The following is a 6,893-nucleotide window of genomic DNA, read 5'->3' as shown; positions in this document are numbered from 1 at the left end:
CGGCTCCTGAGCCCGACACGGTGCTGGGGCTGCAGAAGCTCCTGGATTTCAAGTTGTTGGAGCAACGTAGAGGTGATGACGGTTGTGACAAGGAAAACAGTCTATTCAGTCATGTAATAAATACAGAAAAGCTCAGGGATCAGAACTGTTGGCATTGGAAGGGACCCCCAAAGGCACCAGGTCCCACTGCCTGCAGTGCACAGGGACACCCACAGCTCCATCAGTGCTCACAGCCCCGTGCCCTGACCTTGGGTGTCTGCAGGGACGGGGCACCACCACCTCTCTGGGCACCCTGTGCCAGTGCCTCACCGCCCTCAGTGTAAAAACTTCTTCCTTAAATTCAATCTAAGTCTCCCCACTTTGAGTTTGAAGCCATTTCCCCTTGTCCTATCACAGCAGACACGTGCAGTGGCCGAGCCCCGCGTGCCAGGCGGGCTGTGTGCTGGTGGGGGAGCGGCTCTGACTCTGTGTGTATGGGTTTGTGCTGCTCAGCTGGTGTGTTCTGCTCCTGTGAATCAAAACTTGCACGGCTCCTCTCCGTAAATGCAAAACTGAATTCCCTCTCTCTCTTTTTTTTTATTTATTTATTTTTTACGACACAGCTTGTTTAAGTTCCAGATGGCAAACCAACGTGAAGCGGTGGAAGTGCAACATGGTTTGGTTCTAATGGGTATGTAAACATGATAGTTATTCACTGCAGTAGACTGCTGTGAACCATATTCCAGCAGTAACCTTTTAAATCCGTCGCTTGGCTGCACGTGAGAGCGCGGTCTGAACGGACCCACAAGGACCATGTGCGTTTCTGGTGCACGTTTTTGAATCATTGAGAAGAATGGGAAAGCACAGAAGCTTTTTTGCCGATACATTATGAAAGCGAGAAATGCAAAGACAACCTGCGCTGCTCGGCGAAGGCATTGCTGTTTTTCTTCTGATTTACCCCCACGTTTTTAATGAAGTCACATTTATGAAGGCAGCGTGCCACGCTTTGTGCCGTGCCTTTCCTCTCTGCGTGCGTTTGTGCTGGAAGGCGGAGCAGGCTGCACTCGGACTGCTCTAATTTTAAGACTGCACCGTCAACTTTTAGCACAATAGAAAGAGCATTCAGTCAATGAAAGTGTCTCCCTATCTCTCAAGCATTTAAACTGCAGCCAGGAAATACCAGCTCGCTGCGCAGAAGGCTTCTAATTGCTAGAAAACCTATTAACACCCTAGATTTAAAAAACCAAATATCTCACGGGGACAGACTTCAGCAGTTCTGAATGGTCAGAGCTGGCAGAATGAACTACGGCCCCGCGTCCTGGAAATTCTGCCGGGTGAGGAGAAGCACCAGCGCCTTTACACAGTCCTCAAATTCAGATCCAGTCTTATCCATAGCGACTTCTATGCTAATACGCAGCGTTTGTGTTGGGCAATTAGCTGCGGCAGGCATTTACTCTCGCTTTCCATTAATTGGTAGATAATGGCGTCTCCCAAAGTTAATGTTAGCTTTAGCAAATGATGATAGATGGTGGAAGTTCGAGCCGTCCTGTTTGTTTTTAAAGCATTCCTCCTACGCGGGCACCAGCGACGTCCAGGGCTGATGCTGTCCCTGGGCTGGGCAGTGCAGCGCTGCTTGGTGCAGCGTGGGGAGCTGCTCCGTCCCGGCTGAGACCGAGGGGAGGGGAGGGGAGGGGAGGGGAGGGGAGGGGAGGGGAGGGGAGGGGAGGGGAGGGGAGGGGAGGGGAGGGGAGGGGAGGGGAGGGGAGGGGAGGGGAGGGGAGGGGAGGGGAGGGGAGGGGAGGGGAGGGGAGGGGAGGGGAGGGGAGGGGAGGGGAGGGGAGGGGAGGGGAGGGGAGGGGAGGGGAGGGGACGGGCGCGGCAGCAGCGTCAGAGCAGCAGGGAGGAGCTGCTGCTCCGTGTGTGGATGGCTTTGGTTCTCGACGTAGAAATCTCTCCTTTTCCGTATGCTCCCATTTTGTAGCCGTAACTTTTTTTTCCTTTCCCCCGCGAGTCTCGGTTGTTAGGAGCGCGGCCGGAATTACTCCAAAGACTTTTGGACTGTGATTTTGCACTTCTTCATTAAAGCAAAAAAAACCCAACTAGTATCCGTAACTAAAATTCCTGCTTAAGCAATGCTACAACCTGGCGGTGCGGACTGTTCCCTTTTGTTGTCCGCTGCAGCCATCTCAGTGGTTGGAGTTGAAGGGACCCCCAAAGGCACCAGGTCCCACTGCCTGCAGTGCACAGGGACACCCACAGCTCCATCAGTGCTCACAGCCCCGTGCCCTGACCTTGGGTGTCTGCAGGGACGGGGCACCACCACCTCTTGTAAGAAGGAGAACCCAACTCTGCCAGCAAGTGAAGTCCCCGAAAAAGCCCGGAAGCAAAATGGCTGTAATTAAAACCTGACAGCAATGAGTTCATAAAGAAGTAAACGAAGAGGCGGGCTCTCTGTAAATGATGATCTAAAAAGCGTTCTGGGTTGTGAGACCTCATTTCAAATGTATTCATTAAATAATATTTGAATCATTTAACAGTTTGAACTCTGCTGCGCTGTTAATATCTTCGGGGGATTTTTTTTTCCCGGTAACAAAGAGGTCTTTGTTCCCCGTCTGCGCTCGGGCTGTGCCTTGGATATGAGTGGGAAACCCGATAGCCTGACATTGCTCGAAGTCTGGGAGCACAATGTGAGTCGTCTGCAGCCGGGATTAAATCGGCCCTTTTGTCCATGTGATCCCGGAGCAGCGCTGCTGTGGGATGGCAGGAGATGTTTAACCCCTTGTGCTGGTGGCGGGCGGCCAGGCAGCGCCCGGTGTGTGCCACCTGTACCCAGAGGGGCTGAGACAGGAGGGACAGAACCTTCAGCAGGGTCTGTGTGACAGGACAAGGGGAAACGGCTTCAAACTCAAAGTGGAGAGATTTAGATTGGATTTAAGGAAGAAGTTTTTACACTAAGGGCTGTGAGGCACTGGCACAGGGTGCCCAGAGAGGTGGTGGTGCCCCGTCCCTGCAGACACCCGAGGTCAGGGCACGGGGCTGTGAGCACTGATGGAGCTGTGGGTGTCCCTGTGCACTGCAGGCAGTGGGACCTGGTGGCCTTTGGGGGTCCCTTCAACTCCAACCATCCTATGGTTCTGTGAAGTGGCAGAGGAGAAGAACTTGCGGACACAGCGTAAAACATCACCTGATTTCCCTATGTAAAAGCAAAGCAGCAAGGTGAGCGCTCCGTGAACCCGACGCTCAGGGAAAATTAAGTCATCAAGGCTTTACGAAATAGCCCCTGGTTTTCTCCTTTCACAATAGCTCAGTTTAGAAGATGATGAAAAATGAATTAACTGCGGTGGTTTTCTGGCATCGCCCCCGGTGAGCCCGACTTTCCAGATGCTCACGGACCGCTCCTGCTCCACCACGCTGCCATAAATCCCACCTGCTTCGAGTTTAAGAAAACAGCAGAACAAAGTCAATCACACAAACTCCACCGTAAAATACCGAGGAGAGTTAAACACTGATTAACCGTATAGAGAGGCGCTATTTTTCCTTTCTGTTTCACCGAGTTACTTTAGGAAATATAAAACCCTTACAGTTCCCGCAGCCTAACTCATCCTTGGGGGTGCTTATATGATCTAATTCCTTTTTTTTCGTTTTTTTTTTTTTTTTCTCTACACAATCGGACGTGTAGAATCACAGAACCATAGAATGATTCGAGTGGAAGGGACCCCCGGCGGCCGTCAGGTCCCACCCCCTGCAACGCACAGGGACACCCACAGCTCCATCAGCGCTCCCGGCCCCGTCCGGCTGGGCGTGTGTCCCCTGTTTAACTTCTGTCCCTCGGTTCTGCCTTCCAGCAGTTACACTGATACACCCGGAGCCCGGTCTTCACCGAACGCCGCCTCCTAGAGCCGAGGTGTGAGCGGCACAGGAAAGCGAGCCGTGCCTCTGCTCGATGGATCAGCTTAAAAGCCCTCTCGCTAACGGCGAGCTGGGCTGAAGTTTTCCAGCATATGGGCTTGTTTTGTACAGTTATGTGTGGTTTTTCCTTAGATTCTCAGTGGTAATGAGCCCACACAGTTGATTGCTGCAGGGAGGAAAGGAAAAAAAAAAAAAAACCGTCCTGAATAGGTTTGCTGAATAATTATGAACTGAGCTGAACTCTTACATTTGCTTACTAATTGTATGCTTCGTGATGTTTTATGTATGATGCATTCATTTTGTTAAAAAGGGATTTTTTTTTTTTTTTTGCTGAGCAGCGACTTTTCTCAGTGCGAGTCGGGCTGGCACCGTGGAAAGAGCTGAATTCAGGGCTGATGAATTGATGGCGTTTGAATTGTTCTTTTTTTTTTTTTTTTTTTTAAATCAACCCCGCTATTTGGTTTTCAGAGCTTGCAATATGAAACCCCAAATCACGCCATTGTCTTGAAAGTCGAAATAAATGAATCCTCTCCACTTTGGATTTGGCAGGAGCAACGGCTATTGTTAATTTAGAAAATAATCCCCTGCAGCTACCGCTATTTAAATAACGCCTTTCCCTCCTTCCCTCAAGATGGCCCAAACTCAAAGACCAAAGGTAAAAATACTGTTTGTAAGATAAGGCTTCTCCCCGTTTGCTGCGCTGTAGGAGAGGTTTCCCTATTCGGGCGCTCTGTACCTGAGCTCTGGTGCCAGTGCCAGCCCCGGGGCTCTGTGGGTGTGTGCAGCACAGGGCTCTGCTGCTGCCTGCCCCGAGCACTTGGGGTGCTCAGCCCACGGACCGAGCGAGTCTCCATCCCACAGGGTGTGTTCTCCTTTGCAGCTCTTCCCCACAGACGGCGCTTCTTCCGCCCGAGGAGCACGCGGACGCGGCGTCTACCTGTGGAGTAACAAGGTGAGCCGTCTTCATCGCTGAAAAACCTCTTTTCCAAAGGATCTGCTTTCTTATGTGGAAGCTGATGTGCACGAATCGTTGCAGGACATGTCCTCAAGCATGGAGCAGAGCTGCGGTGTCACGTCGGCCTGAGGTCCGTGCAGCAGTGAGTTCGCTCCTTCCGCAGCCGCGCTGCGCAGCTCTCATTGCACCCATGGCGCAGAGCCCAGGCCCAGGCCAGAGAAGTGGCTGTGTGTAAACGTGATGACAAAGCTGTGATCAAAAGGGTCGGCCGCAAATGGAATCCAGCGTGATTACGGCCGTCATTAGCGTCCAAGGCTACTCCTGACAGGTACATCGTCCAACGGGCACGTGGCAACCTCGGTGGGAAATACCTTTGTGCCACCATGGCACAAACGCACTGACAGCGCCTCTTTGCACCGGTGTTGCTGTCGTTTACACTGCTCTCTGTGCTTTACTGCACTTCAGGTTTTCATAGACGCACAGAACGGTTTGAGTCAGAAGGATCCCCAAGGCCACTGGTCCCATTCCTTGCAGTGGACAGGGATGCCCGCAGCTCCATCAGTGCTCAGAGCCCCGTCCAGCTTAATCCAGACTTTTTTCCTTTTCTTTACTTAAAAAGAAATCAAAAAATAGAAACAAATCCCCGTTTAAGTTGAACGCCCTTGTGGCCAGAAGAAAGACTGGATAAAGAGGAAGGACAACAGTGAACGTTTACACAACACACGGTTACCTTTACGAATTAGAACAAAGAGCGCTGCGTGCGCCCCGTCTGCCCTGAAATCAGCGCAGGAACTGCCCTCCCCCTACCCCCCCGGGACCCGCGCCCCGCTGCTGCTCTGGCCCCGCGGGAGCTTCCGCAGAGCCCCGCGCCGCGCCCCGACGGCTCCGCTCGGCCCTCTCGGCCCGCTGAGCCGCGAGGCCGCCAGGGGGCGCTGCGCCCGTTCGCAAGACGCGCTCCGACGGCGCGCACGCAGGCGCAGAGGGGCGCGGAGCTGCTGCCGGAGCAGCGCCCGGGGAGCCCCGGGGCCGGGGTGGGAGGTGGAGGGGGGGGGGTCGGGCCCTCCGGGAGCCGCGGAGCTGCGGGGTCCGAAGCGCTCCGTCTGCGGGGCTCCGCCGCTCCCCTTGGTCAGCGCCCTCCCCGCTGCGGACGGAACTTCGCTTCTCCCCTTCGTGCCGCCGCCGGCCCCGAACACCCCCGTTCCTCCGCTAAGTAATAATTTCCACGTCCGATTCCATTTCTTCTCCCGTTCTGAAATCTCCAAGCCATCAGCGAGGAGGATAGTTCACATGAAAACTAATTACACAAAATCAATATTTAATCACAGCGCGGCATCCTGATCCTGCAGAAAAAATCCCTTTAAAACTCTGCTGCCATACACAAATACTTCTCGGCCGCTTATTTATAGATCTCTCCCTCTCCTTTTTTTTTTTTTTTTTTTTTTGATGCGAGTAATTTCATTTTTTTTTATTATTATTTTTTCTTCACTACGGACACGCGCGAGCTGTGAGCCCCGCAGGTGCCGCTTCCCTCCCCACCGTCCCCCGGCTCCAAGCGGCGTTTGTTCTCCCCCCGCGGGGCGCCGCGCTCGGACCGCTCCGCTCCCGCTGCCCGGACCCGGGGGGGCCGCCTCCCCGCAGCTCGGCCCTTACCGGGCGGGCTCCGACCCCGCACCGCCGGGCAGCGGCTCCCTCCGGGCTCGGGGCGCCCGAATCCCACCGCTCCGCTCCGCTCCGCGCCCCGACGGTCGGGCCGGCCGGGCACCGCTCCGCGCGGCTCCCCCCCGCCTCCCGCATCGCCGCGGGGCAGCGACCGGAGGGACCGAAGCGGAGCGGGAGGGGCGCGGGGCCGGCGCGGCGGAGCCACCTTAACGGCGAGCCCCGCCCCGGGCCGCGCGGCGCTCATTGGCGCAGCCCCGATGGCTGAAATTCATCGCTGAAATGCAAAACTTGTTGCTGCTCCGCCAGCGCCGGCTGAGAGCGGGGGAGCGCGCGCGAGGGGAGCGCTGCGGAGCCCTCCGAGCGCCCGCAAGCAGCGCCCGCCCCGGCCCCG

At 55.0% G+C, this 6,893-nt stretch overlaps 1 long non-coding RNA gene across 1 annotated transcript; it reads right to left on the bottom strand.

The window, feature by feature from the left end:
• Positions 2,458 to 4,761, bottom strand: LOC110406558. Its single transcript, XR_002443498.1, has 2 exons — positions 4,625 to 4,761; positions 2,458 to 4,054 (listed from the first exon to the last, which is right to left on the bottom strand). It is a non-coding gene; the product is annotated as an uncharacterized LOC110406558 (long non-coding RNA).

The sequence above is a fragment of the Numida meleagris genome, chromosome 14 (genome assembly GCF_002078875.1).
Source record: "Numida meleagris isolate 19003 breed g44 Domestic line chromosome 14, NumMel1.0, whole genome shotgun sequence".
In the NCBI taxonomy this organism is placed as follows: Eukaryota; Metazoa; Chordata; class Aves; order Galliformes; family Numididae; genus Numida; species Numida meleagris.
This window is presented reverse-complemented; position numbering and strand designations above follow the sequence as displayed.